This window comes from Schistocerca gregaria, chromosome 6 (assembly GCF_023897955.1).
Source record: "Schistocerca gregaria isolate iqSchGreg1 chromosome 6, iqSchGreg1.2, whole genome shotgun sequence".
Lineage (NCBI taxonomy): Eukaryota > Metazoa > Arthropoda > Insecta > Orthoptera > Acrididae > Schistocerca > Schistocerca gregaria.
The window spans coordinates 3,672,885-3,687,701 of NC_064925.1; the positions used below are offsets into that span (position 1 = coordinate 3,672,885).

The 14,817-nt window shown below is 45.6% G+C and overlaps 1 protein-coding gene across 1 annotated transcript in view; it reads right to left on the bottom strand.

Moving 5' to 3' along the window:
- LOC126277972 (treacle protein-like) overlaps positions 1–14,817 on the bottom strand; it is a 1,047,714-nt gene that overhangs the window by 312,486 nt on the left and 720,411 nt on the right. The window lies entirely within an intron of this gene.

A 14,817-nucleotide genomic window follows, 5' to 3' on the forward strand; every position in this document is an offset into this window, starting at 1 on the left:
GTCATCATCATCATCTACTTGTTAATTTAACCAAGTACGTCATTCCAATGCGCACGCGCTTGTGTGTGTGTGTGTGTGTGTGTGTGTGTGTGTGTGCCCGCGCGCCCATGACCCCACATGTGCACTATGAAATCCACCACATACATGCTACGACACGTTTTAAAAAGTGGAAGGTAACACCTATAAACCACATTCGCACACAACATTACATTTACAGACTTCCATTTCACCTCTGTCACCGACCTCACCTCGTAATTGAACGATCACACAATATCTTCGAAGGCGGTTTCAACGTCGTCATTATTTCGGCTGAACTGTAAGCATGCTGAATATATTGTTTGGACATACTGCAATTGCCTGATTTCCGCTAAAGTTTTATTTTCAAGTCGTCTTAAACAAGAGCATGAATACCAGCCAAACTACATGCGAATTTGGTGAATCTGACATCGAAATAGGTCTACAGCCAATATTTACTAGCAGCTATACCGGAGCACGAAACCCAGCCCTATTGCTGGTTGCTTATGAAACGGCACCCAACGGCAACAGAAATTCAGTCTCGGCATTTCACATATTTAAAATACAGACATAATATGCTCATCGAGAGGTTTATACGAAAGTTTCCACGCAGTAAGACCAGTGCTACAGTTACAAACTATATGTATGTCTCGAGGCATGGTACGTCACCACTTGCAGATGTCCAGACTATATTCGCTCAGTATTTGAGAATCAGAGCATTCAGCGACTTCCAATGAACTTCAATTATTATTTCAAACCTTTTCTCCACTTTTTCTCGATTACGTGCTCAAGAGCAAATAATGGGCACTTTAAATCATTTGTAAAATAATCATAAGTTTGAAGCTGTTCAACTCTCTGAAGACCGACCACTTAGAAGGATGTCGGCCATAGCGAACTGGCCATTTCTGACAACATTTAAAGCCTTACTGCCACATATGTAACATATTTTCAAGAGTAATACGCACTAAAAACCATTTAGATAGCCTCCCAAGTGTTACATGAATGCGTGTGATGTCTTCTAGATACGTTGGACAGTCCATGTTGGTAAACCGACAAAGAAGGCAGTTTCATTCACGGTGTGTTCATGGGCACGTCCAAAGACGGTAGCTTCTTCTTGCCATTCTTTCACGGCTGTACGTGTACCCATCTTACTGCGCAGTCCCTACAGATGACTCTCACAAACACAGCACTTCACTGACATTACTTAGGTCAGCGCTGAAGCGTCATGTGACCGCTCAGGACCAGATCACGCCATCTACAGTGCTCCAAAGCAACCAGCATGCTCTTTAAAGGGGGGCTGACTACCATTTTGTCCGGTGAGCTTACATGCATAGTGTATTCTAAAAGTGGAGACTGATAAACCATTTTCCAGAACAGCGACATTGCTGTTATTGTCAATTGTAGTCCATGACTGGGCAGGGGGGACGCTGGCTTCTGTTGCTTTCTGACTGCAAGCTATTAGTATATTCTGTGATTTGTCCCACTGAGGGAATGGATCCCCCACCACTACGTTAGCGAATTTACTGTTTGTTAAAGTTTCATGGTTATCACATTTCGTTTCACAGTGCTTGGAAACAATTTGATAGACGACATTACTTGCGGGCAAAATACTATTTGTCTATATCAGTACCAGCAAAGCGCCGAATCTCTGCGACCAAGCCCGACCACAGCTCGGGCCGCAACACAGAGTTCTAAAGGCCGCGCCCGAGTATAGCTCGGGCCGAGATTTTCTCGACGTGCGAACCAATGATAGCTCGAAATCTGGATTTATTTAGTATGAGAACAATATTTGGACATCATCTTACCTGTCTCCAGACAGCTACTGCCTTCTGTTGTCAATTTCTAGAACTAATCCGAAAGAAACATTAGCGAAAGTAACAGTTGCTGAGGCGACTGGTTAAGCTAATATACGATCACGCCTTAAGTTTCCCAGTTTGCTGTCATTCTTCTACAAATGCGTCACATTTGTTGGGTGAGCAAGAAATTTGTAAGCTCGAGAGGAAGAAGCTGCTCAACAACTCACCTCGCAGTTTCTTGTGGGAGAAGACTTACAGTTTCTTTAATCATTCTCTCAAAATTTGTATTCTGTCAAGTAACTATAATCAATATGAAAAATAAATATGAAACAGCCATTCACCTCTTCAGCACGCAGCACACCTTGAGGTGTGTACCTTACTCGCCGTCCAGGCGGTGAAGCGAAGACCCCCGTTCTGCACGGCAGTCGTTGAAGTATGACCAGAGCTTACGGTGATAGAGGCCTTGTGGCGCTTACCAATCCCCAGCTCAGGAACCCCGGGGTCGCCAAGCCTGTACTCAGCAAACGAATGCTGAGGCCCTGAGGGGGAATTGGTTCCGGTCGAAGGTTGTTCCGTGATGGTATGGACGTGTTTTTCGAACCATAACTTCAACCCAGTCATTCAGGTAGCATTGATTATTAACAAGGACGTTTATATAAACATTCTCGATCGTCATACATAGGGAGGGCTTTCTTCTACATCTTCATAATTAGTTCATCGTTGACACTCCCGTCCTCCAAGGTGTCAGCATGTTATGTTACGTTTTTGGCTAGTTGGTACTATGATGATACCTGCTGTAATGTTGTGCAAAGAGGGATGACGTCGGCGATAGATATTGCGTCGTAATAACTCACTGGGTGCGTGATGGATAACGTGAAATGGCGGACAAATGCGTCCCTCGTCCCTACTGGCTGTCCATAGAATGTTTTTATAAAGAAGAATGGCCTATCTGGCCTCTGACTGGCAGAACAGACACGAGAACAGACTGATACGAAAAGCTGGCGTCAGTCTAATAGTGGAGACGAGCACAGGAGGAGATACGTAACACAGGCTCATAGTAGTTGGAACATTATTTCAACATTAATCACCCTGATGACGTACGGTGTAATATATACACTTACGAGCCGAAGAAACTGGTACACCTGTCCAATATCGTGTAGCACGCAGAAGTGCCGCAACATGACGTGGCATGGACTCGACTAATGTCTGAAGTAGTGCTGGAGGCAACTGACACTATGAATTGTCCAGGGTTGTCCATAAATCCGTACGAGTACGAGCGGATAGAGATCTCTTCTAAGCAGCACGTTGCAAAGCATCCCAAATATACTCAACAATGTTCATGTCTGGGAAGTCTGGTGACCAGCGGAAGTTTTTAAACAGAAGAATGTTCCTGGAGCCACTCTGTAGCAATTCTGGGCGAGTGGGGTGTCGCACTACCCCGCTGAAATTTCCCTAGTGCTGCGGAATGCACAATGGACATGAATTTATGTAGGTGATCAGACAGGATGCTTGCGTACGTGTCACCTACCGGAGCCGTATCTAGACGTGTCCGGGGTCCCATATCACTCCAACTGCACACGCCCCACACCATTACGGAGTCTCCACCAGTTTGAACAGTCCCCTGCTGACATGCGGTGTCCATGGATTCATGCGGTTGTCTCCATACCAGTACACGTCCGTCCAATCGATGCAATTTGAAACAAGACTCTTCCGATCACGCAACATGTTTCCAGTCATCAACAGGTCAATGTCGGTGTTGACGGGCCCAGGCGAGGCGTAAAGCTTTATGATCAAGGGTACAGGAGTGGGTCTTCGGCTCCAATATATCGATGATGTTTCGTTGAATGGTTCGCACACTACCACTTCTTGATGACCCAGCTTTGAAATCTGCAGCTATTTGCTGAAGGGCTGCACTTCTGCCACGTTGAACGATCCTCTTCAGTCGTCGTTGGTCCCATTCTCGCAGGCTGTTTTTCCGGCCGCAGTGATATCATTGATTTGATGTGTTCCAGCATACTCGAGAAATAGTCTCAAGGGAAAATCCGCACACTATATCTTTACCTCGGAGACGCTGTGACAAATCGGTCTTGCGCCGATTATAGCACCACTTTCAAACTCAATTAAATCTTGATAACCTGCCATTGCAGCAGCAGTAGCAGGCGTTGCCGACCGCAGCGCCGTATTCTGCCTGTTTACATATATCTCTACTTGAATACGCATGCCTATACCAATTTCTTTGGCGCTTCAGCGTACATGGGGCCGAGAATGTGATCTATTCTTTTTCAGTTGGGTGTCGATAATATATAGAGCTTATGAAAAAAAAAAGAAAAAAAATGAATGACATGAACGGTGAGTGACAATGCACAATTACAAATACAGGGTGGAGCAAATAAAAGCGACCCGAACGATCGGATATGATTGGACGTGAACGTGTGCATGTAACCACATCACGTGTACGCCCGCCACGTGATCCACACCCGTCCCTTGGAACACATTTACACGATCTTCACGTCTGACAGAGCTGTTGGCATCGCAACAGTCCTTAAAGTCTTCAAGAACTGCAGCAGGACATTTCGGATAAGACTGCAGCGATCCCAGCAATTCCGCTTCGGTTTGCCTTCAGCATCTTACTGACCAGGGCCCAAAAGTGGCAAGAGGTGAGTCGTGGTCACTTTCAACATGTGCTGTAGTCAGCTGGGTACTGTATTTCCTTTCCTCTGCTTTTTTTTCTTTGTACCCTAGAACTCTGTTCTGCGGGTCACTTATTTGCCCCACTGTATTAGAGCATAAGTGAAAATTATGCATTTATTCATTGCCAGTAGCGTGGAGGTTAATGGCATCAATGCATCGACTGTAGTGCAGTCTCGCCTGCAAAGGGGCTCAAGACGCAAGGTAAGCGGGCAATGTGACTTGGTGAAGTCTAATTGCAAGGCCCACGTGGTACGTCTGTCTGTTCCAAGTCCACACCAGCACATTTTCGGGACTAACGTTGAATGAGATGGTTGCGAACAGCGGCGTGTGCAGGCCTGCACACACACACCCATCGCTTGACGAGCACTCGGGCACCCTACCGAACGCCTCTGGCCCACTAAATCACCCGATCTGGCCCTTCTATAATGTCTGTCCCTGTTTGGAACAGCGGGTGAAACGTGTCGATCAGTCTACCCGCAACGTGTAGCTCTATACGAGCTGAAGGTCAACGTGTAGCTTCTTCACTGAACCGAGGCTAGAGGCTGAGCTACACAGTATTATCGACATGTCTGCAGTGGGAAGCTTTTTTTCCCCAGATGCTCTTATTGACAGATTTTATCACCAGTGAAGGGGCACCGGAGAGGAAACGTACAGGATAGGTCATCGGTTGGAGGCAAGCTGCCTGACTGGGCACTTCCCTGGATCCAGACTGGAGGACTCCGCTTGCCACGCCACGCGGCGCGGCGACGGACGGAAATAAAGCTGACGGTGGCGTGCCGTCGCCATCGCCGGCCCGGAGGCCGCTGGAGCCCCGCTGGACAGAAATATCGCTGATGGCCGGCGCGCCACGGCAGCTGCCCCACCCACCCCGTGCGTCGAACTGCGTCCTTAAGCTCGAACAGTTTTCATCAAAATCCATCAGATCTCACAGTGGACGAGCACTTCGCTACAGATTCATTTCTGTGGTCCACTGAAACTTGAAAGTGTCGAAGGTCCTGGTAAAACGACTTGCACAGAAAGGTTCTGAGTGACCGAAGCAGTTAAATAATATTTGGTAAATGAACAAATTGCAATCATCAGACTATTTTTTTTCAGGTGTCCGATACCTCACGTAATTCCGGGTGGACGAGAGGAGCGCATCTGCAGTTTACGCCTCGTCCACTGCCGCAGACTTGACCGATTTTGGTGAAAACTAGCAATTAGAGTTCACAGACATTTAGGACACTTAGCATCGAACAAGTCGTGGTAGGTAACGTGTCTTTGGAATTGATAAATCACTGACGGAAGTGGCAACCGGACGACTATTCAGTTCAATTTCCACATGTCGTATAAACGTAAACATCTGTACAAAACCGCATTTTTATTATATATTGTGCGTTCCTCAGTGAAGTGCTATGTCTGTGAACATGCCCATTGACACAAGATGCTTTGTATCTGCATATGGTTTTACTTTTGATACACCGATGTTTAATGTGCTTACACTCTCCACCATAATGACATGGCATGAGCGATCAACTCATAATGGAACATGATTTAAAACAGAATTTTTTTTCAACATTAGTAGATGACAGTTTCAACTGTCTGAATTGATCGTCAATAATAAATTTTTATTACTGGTAGCCTGACTTACGTTTTTTCAAAAAAAGTGGTCCAAAAAGGCTCTCAGCACTATGCCACTTAACTTCTGAGGTCATCAGTCCCCTAGAACTTAGAAGTACTTAAACCTAACTAACGTAAGGACATCACACACATCCATGCTCGAGGCAGGATTCGAGCCTGCGACCGTAGCGGTCGCGCGGTTCCAGATTGTAGCGCCTAGAACCGCTCGGCCACCCTGGCCGGCTAAGTTTTTTCAAGTTAAATGTAGATTGCTTCTTCCATTTTCTCATTATTAGAAACTTCACTACGAAACAGGATGACAGACATGCGTTAAGTCACCATGACGTAACCCCAACGGTACTAGAGGGAGCTACAGACGGTAAAAACCGTAGAAGATAGACAGAAAAAAAAAAGAAAAGCAATTCAGGACGTAGGTACAAGTGCTTCTCTGAAATGAAGAGTGAAGAGGTTGGGCACAGGAGAGTAAGTCGTGCCAGGCCGTATCGAACAAGTCAGAAGACTGATGACACAAAAATGGGAATAGAGATCATGGTTTTTCGAGATGGTTTGCCAAGACATGGCGTCACAGACGTGACATGGACTGGATGTCGGTGGTGTGCCCGGTGGAGTGCATACTGAAGGTTTGTGAAAAGTAGATGAATACCTCGGTCCTTAACGTGATTGCGCGTTGCCAGTAACACGAATTTTTACAGACTACTGCAATTCAAACGCGACCAGTGATTGGGCGTGCAATAGCAGCACACGCTGCCGCGACCGGCACACCTGGGGGCCGAGAGAGCGGCCGTGAAATTGGAAGCGGTCGCAGCGGCCGCGTTTCACGGGCAGATCGGACGCGCGCGGCAGCGAGCAACCGGAGCGCTATTTTTACGGCCGTCCTGACGATGGCGCGCCAGCGAGACGAAGAAACCGCCTTCTGTGAGCCATCAAAGCGGAGCTTCGCTCTCTGGCGACTTCCTGCGCCAGATGAAGCGACGAAAGGCGCACAGGAATTCGCCAGCCGCAACTCGGTTCGTGATCCAGCACCAGCGACGTAGTATCACCACCTGTACTTTGCGGAGTTACCACCTTCAGTTTCATTCGTTACTGGCAGCAGTGAGTCACTGGCCCGACAACAGCTTCCGTACAACCCTACACATCTCATCAACCTCCATTTATGCATTAAGTTACGAACGCAGTGCGGAAAGTTTTGTATCTGGTAGTCAGAAAGCAATAATTTCATTAATTTTCCAGCTAGTGCAATCTATCTATGAAGTGTTACCGTGGAAAATCTGAATAAAGCCCGCCTATGGCTGCTAAAAACCCTTTTTTATTCAAAATGTTTCGAATCTGAAAACTTCTTTACACTTGGGAATAGGTGGCCGGAGGGGGGGAGGGGTGTCGGACCTTGTGAACAGGGAGAGGCTTTCACCAACACAACTGCAAATTCATCAGTTTTCTCGACCGTCTTATTAACTGCGCGGTCAGCGCGGCAGGTTGCTAATCTAAGGGGCCCGAAATCGATTCCCGGCTGGGTAGGAGATTTTCTCCGCTCGGAGTCTTGTTGCTGTGTTGTCCTTACGTTCATATCGTCGTAACTGACAATCCACGACAGATGGCAGTATGGGCACGAGGAGAAAGTGAATAAATTGGAAAACTAACCAGTTTTCCTAGTGTCAAAGTCAACTCTGTCGGTGGCCAGACTGATCTGATGATGTTTCTTCAGCAATAGCCATCCTCTCGTTGACGCAAAAGCCAGATAGTATTGGCAGCTGTTATCTCCATTTCGCAATGAAACCAATGCGAAGCATCCCTTTCACGTCGCACATATTGTAATATTAGATATAACCTTTCCGATAGGTAGAATCGAATTCGTCTTTTGCATGAGCTCTGCTATCGGCGACCATCCAGAGACTGCAACGAACTTTATTTGGCGCGTAGTGGTAAACGCTAGTCACATCTGTAGTAACAAATCTGTGCACAAAATAAGTTGAAACTGCTTAAACCATTTAGCTGAGAAATTTCTCATTTTGGTTTTGATCTTTGTTAAAAAAAAACCTGCACTAAAATCTCTAAAAGCTATGACACACTAAACCTTTAATCGCCGGTTGCCCAAACCCATATTTTGTGTTATCCGAGTCTGTGGCTGCGCAGTTCTGTGATGGCCGCGCAATCCCGTGCTGATTATAAACTGTCGCAAATGAAAGACCACACTCCTTATTTACACATACCTGTTTGCGGTGAATTTCTTTCGAGGTAAACCATCAGAAAGAATATAAAGACTCTACGACATCCCAGTTTATCCATTGGAATGGAATGCAGGCTGCAGTTCACTCCAGAAGCGGCTCTGTGGTGTTTTGCAAGTGTTCCGCGTGGTTACTGTGATCCTTAACCCGGATTTATATTTCAGCCTTCTCAGCAAGTAAGTGTTGTGTTTTGTTCTTTATCTTTACGATGAGCATGCTGCGGACCATTCCATGTTGGAAAATGACGTCTTACTTTTTGGTAGTGGTACATAAGTTAATGGCATGACGGAAACACAGGCAGTATCTCACCTCATACTTGTCCGCCTAATCACCGGTTCTTAATACCACTGTAAACATCTGGAAGTATCTGGAAGAAGAGGTGAAAGGTAGCACCACACAACCCAGCAATTTGGTTGCTTTGCGAGATCTAATCATTAATTAATGAATGGTTTCACTGAAACATAACTGCAGAAACTTTTCGACACTCCTCCTCTTCGTACTGGGACCGTTATCAGTGCTGGGGAGTTTTTGCACTGTACCAGCGTAGTCTCTCCGGCGCGTGACTTTACTTCCAGTGCACTTGTCTCAAACGGGAGACAAGGAAGAGGGTATTATTATCAATCTGTGTCCTTGAAGTACGTGGACTTTCGTAGTAAGTAACTGTAAGTGGACTCTGGAAATCTGGCTGCCACGTGCAATGCTGATTAATTCATAGCGTCAACAGAATGGAAGGGCTGTAACTCTTAACGTCGCAGCAAAAAAATGGTTTTGTGCGTATACGTTTTGGATATCTGCGACTTTTTGTTCATGACTGACGTTACCTTCGCGTGCCCCAGCCTTTGCTAGCGAAGTTCCGCTCTACATAATGGCTGGCCACTAGCTGTGACTCACGGACGTATGTGAGGCTGAGAGTCATTGTGGAACCAGCGACGCTGTGCGAACTACAACCCTGGACTACGGCTTACGGGAGAATGTTGGGTTTCTTACGAACGAAAAAGCAGATTGTTTCCATTCTGGGTCGAATTCATTTAAATGATGTAAGATACCACACTGAGTATTTCGTTTGAACTAATGGTCTGAAAAAGTTTTTAGTTCTTTATTGACAAATTTAAAACACTGTTACATACATTAGAACGTATTGGTAGCATTAGTATATACGGTTGGTCACGAAGAAACGCAATTTTTCAGTCGTTTTTTCTTTCTAAAACGATGTGCTCTTTGAGTCACACCTCACATTTTTACAAAACTTAAAATTATATTGTATTGTGTGATTCTAACTGTAAATATTTTCGTTTCTGTCAAACTCTTTGTATGAATTTCTACGTTTTATGCACCGTAAAGACAACATTACATGAGGCTCTCACAATGGACACGTTTAGTAACAAAAATGTTCTGAAGATGACAGTTATATCTGTCGAAACCGATCTTGGCTGTTGAGTGTTTTATACCAAATTAAAATTAGTCCCCTCTGCCTAACTCCGATTCTACGTACTCTCTCGGAACAATGCAGGCTCATACCGTCTGCCCTGTGTCTCAAACCGCGGATTGCAGTCTACTCCACCGTAGGACATGAGTTATTAGTAATAGAGATTCATTTGGCTCCAGTGCTTGCACACGCTATTCACAACACTGAAGTATTTGCTGTTCCCTTAGAATATCCAAAACGTATACGCACAAAACCATTTTTTTGCTGCGACGTTAAGAGTTACAGCCTTTCCATTCTGTTGACGCTATGAATTAATCAGCATTGCACGTGGCAGCCAGATTTCCAGAGTCCACTTACAGTTACTTACCTACGAAAGTCCACGTATTTCAAGGACACAGATTGAATTTTAGTTTTCACGGAGAACTTAAAGGATGCTTCGAGAATCTCCTCTCACCTCATCTAATATTATCTGCTCAAATTGTACTAAGCGGAAAAAAAACTGTCGACAACCTTTGCCAACTGACTGTGCCCTGAACGGTCTATTTTCTGTTCATGTCGTCACATTTCTTCCCTTCAAACTGATCCCCGTAGTGAAACTTTTCTGCGTACATTCCCTCGACCTTCTGGGCGCTGCGCCCGCCTGTTTCATACGTTAAGCGCTTGTCTGCGTGTTCCCTTAATGAATAATGCACCATCGATCGTCAACTGTTGTGCAGTCCGCCGTTGACACATCACGGACAAGTGCGTGCTGTTCTTAAAGATAGCGCTACCATTGGCGACGTGGGAAGCAGTGTTTACCAATCCGTTCAGGCGGTAGATTCAGCGCAGCCGCAGTGACAGGACGTGGTTCGAGAACGGCGCGGCACACCAAGTGAAGTTCACTGCGAAGCGAAAACAGTTTGAGCAGCAGAAGTCATCGAGAGCCGAATTTTCTTCTTACTGATGATGTAATGATCGAGTCACTCCTGCGAATGGAATTTACGCAATTCGAAGTCGTCTTATTTTATTGGCGGCCTGTGAGGGCTGTTAGCATATCTCTTGAAGGATCTGGTGAGTTTCTTTCAAATTACTCCATTGTCCGCCATCCGCAGTGAAAGCGAAAGGCACAGGCATGAAAGTTTATACGCTTCTCGTGGGCTGCGAAACGATACGCGGTCTGCGGTTCAATTCCGCGAGGCCAGGAGTTCGCAGGAAAAGTGTTTCGCAAGTGACAGGCGCGTGCGCCGACGTTGTCTGCAGGCGGCTGTATCCTTCAGCTGCTGTGCGACGCTCACTGACACGAAAGCCCAACAGGGCATTACGGAAGGTTTACGTAGTATTACGGAAACCTAGACGGTAGTTGCTGGCTGCCAAAGCTGATTATTGAAGGTTTCCAATTGAAAACGCTTGGGAAGAACTTCCTTCGAACGTCGTCATAAATACCAGAAAGTGACAGCACAAAGGAATGAATATTAGAGTTTAATGTTGCGCCCACAATGAGATCATTCAAGACTGAACACAATCTCGTATAGGGGAGAGAGAGAGAAATAAATCGACAGTACCCTGTGCAAACTAACCACCACGCTATTTGCCTTAAGTACTTAGCAGAACTACGGAAAACGTAAATCTTAACTGTTGGATGGTGCTTTGAACCGGCACCCTGCCGATCTAGAGTTCAGTGTCCCAGCAGTGTCTCAGCTGTCTCTTTCAGTGATAAAACTCTAAGAGAAACAGGTAATTGAAGACTTCAGCGTAGTGTACCGGAGCTTAGTTTTTTATTAGACAAACTTCACCGCTCTGGAGATTTTCCTTTTCCTACGCATCCATCCATTTATTCTAAAGCTTTTGGCATTAGAGCCTTTTCTCCCGATTCATCATTTGCGATTTACGCTAATCCTGCTACACGACAGAGTATGCAGGATCGAAGTTAGGGAGAGGGAACTAATTCTAATTTGGTATTCAATAGCCAAGATCGGTTTCGACAGATATAACTGTCATCTTCAAAACATTTTTGTTACAAATCGTGTCCATAGTGAGAGCCTCATGCCGTCTCTACGGTGCATAAAACGTAGCACTTCATACAAAGTGTTTGTCAGAAATAAAAATATTTACCGTTAGAATCAGGAAATACAATCTAATTTTAAGTTTTGTAAAAATGTGAGGTGTGACGCAAAGAGCTAAACTTTTTAGAAAAAACTCAAAATGACTGAAAAATTGCGTTTCTTCGTCATCAACCATATAAAAATGCTACCAATACGTGCTATCTATAATGTATGTAACTGTGTATAACGTCCGACCAAAACATTACGAGACTGGCATCACCTCTAGCGTACACGCTACGTCAGCGCAGTAATTACTGTCGCACTTTGAATTACGAACTGTAAACAACATACGTATATTCACTAGTCAGTTGTGAGCAGGCAGTGTTAAATAGTGGAGGTCTGCCCTGACTGTCTCATCGTGGCTGTGTCACAAATAGGGATGGAGGCACATTTCTAAGTCAAATGTTAAAGAGATTCACTACAATTTCCTGACGAAGAGAGAAATTTATGCGAAGTTTGTCCTACCTACACTTTGACTCCCCAACAATAACGAGGCATGGTCGTCTGCTGCGAATCGATTGAAATGCAAAGTTCCTTTACAGAAAAGATCACCATCTATGACAACACGTGCTATTATCGATAAGAACTACACGCGAGTTTATCTACATTCGAAAGTAGAACTTTTCCGTAAGTTCTACACAGTTGTATGGACGTTCTGGGCGTTTTTCTCGAGTGGGGGACACACCACGTAGAACACTGAACAATCAAAACCAAATTCTTAACTTACTTCTTGTTAGTGCAGTCAAAAAACATTTAGGACTGACGAGGTATGGTTTGTGCGCTATTTCTGAAGTTTTTTTTTCCTTCAGGCGGAGGCAGGTAATACTCAGATACATGCGACTACTTCCTATATTCCCATTTTTAGTACATCTTGTCACTTATTGTAAACAAGGCAAGTAAGTCTGCGAATTGAAGATACGACGGTGCTGGAAGTTTTCAAAGCGCGCAGCCGGCCAGTATTTTGAGTTACAAGGACAATAGCGACGGAAGGCAAAGCTGTTTTAAGATTCGTAACACACGATTCTGCGTAAACTTCCTTCTAGCCACTGCAGATAAATATTCTGCCTGTCTTCAAACTGATACTGAAACGATACTCCTATCTGACTGTGTAGGATGCGAATACAGTTAGCAAAGATCGTAATTTTTCTTCCTACGGGCACGCCCGTACAGCAACAGCTGATATCAGTTCTGTTTGGTAGACGATCTGTGATGTTTATATGCACTAACGCAGGGTTGGAGTAATAAAACCGCTAATGGACGCTACAACGTGTTCCAGCTACTGCGTCTAGTAAGCGGACGAAAAGGTTAATTCGCGTGTTGAAACTGATTTAAGGAATTTCACGTTCCGCTTTGTAAGCGAGTGTAGAAAACGGGACGCAAAGTAAGCCAAAAGCGTCTTGAACTTGGTGTTCCGTGCGATTTGTACTGTGCTCCCGGGCAGCGCGCAGCGGCAGCCGTGACAGCTGGATGGGGCTGTTTCGCGAGGTACGGCGCGCCTGGCCGCATCCCCAGAACTCGACTGCCCCCCCCCCTCCCCCCCCCCCCCACACACACACACGGCGCTCTATTCCGCATTTACAAGGTCTGTTCAAAAAAGTTCAATTGTGTGTTGGAGCGAAATTCAGTTGGCATCGCTGCGCACACGTGTGCTTAATGTGTAGCTGAACGAAGTTTCATTGTTGTATGTCTGTTATTGTTCAGTGCTGTACTGGGTAGGCCATTGTGTTGCACAGTTTGCAAATTTCAAGGTGGCGCATTTAGAACAGCAACGTGTCAGCATTAAATTTTGTGGGAAACTCGAGACAACCTTTACCGAGTCACGCCAAATGATGAAGGAAGTCTACAGTGTTGAATGCTTGGGCCGTTCTCGCAGTTACGAATGGTTCACACTGTTTAAAAATCGCCCGACCTGTGTGAAACTTATCCCTTGTTCAGGAAGCTTATCGACGACGCTGATGTCAGGAGCATCAACGAAATTGTGCGTGCCACTCGAAATCTGCATTTCTAAAAGACTGCAGAAGAATGTAACATTTCAAGTGGATCATGTCATAGAATCCCGTCAGTATCTTGGAATACAAAGTGTTGCCACCGAGTTCACCCCACGGCTCACGATTCAAGACCAGAGAGACCATCGCCTAGCAATCTGTGAAGAGCTTTTGCATGGCGCAAATGAGAACGAGATGCTCGCAGAGAGTCATAACTGGTGATGAGACGTGGGTCTACGGTTATGATGTTGAGACCAAGATTCAATATTCACATTGGGTCGGGAAAGATTCTCCAAGACCAAAAGTAGCTCGTCAGGTCAGGTCAACTGTGAAAGCCCTGCTGATAGTTCTCTTTGACTTTCAAGGATTAGTAATCGCGAATTCGCGCCACAGGAACAAACTGTTAATCGATAGTGTTTTCGTGACGTGTCGCGACGCCTGAAATGTGGTGAGACAATTCATGGCTCTTTCATCACGGCTCCCAACTTTATGACCATTACTCAAGAATCGGCTGAACGAGATAACCGTAGTCAGTTAATTCGTAAACGGCTAAAGGTTTGTTAGGACTGTCGCAGGGACCCTCGCCATTGCGCTTGTATTACATATACAAATACAAGGACTTTGCCACTTCTGGAAGCAGTCTTGATGCGCCCCTTGCTGGATCGCTACAAGCTCCGTCTACGATTTTTTTTTATCTCGTCTATCGTTGGAAATCTCCGTCTACTCAGCTGGGCTTTCGCAGGCCCAAGTCTGGTGGTTACGGAGGATGATGCAGCACAATGGTTTGGTTTTTTTGTACAACAGTCATGCAGCAACAGGGATGATTGTGCGGATGCCTTATCGTGATGCCGTGTTAGGTAGAGCAGGCCGATGTGGCCGAGCGGTTCTAGGCGCTTCAGTGAGGAACCGCGCTGCTGCTACGGTCGCAGGTTCGAATTCTGCCTCGGACATGGATGTGTGTGATGTCCTTAGGTTAGTTAG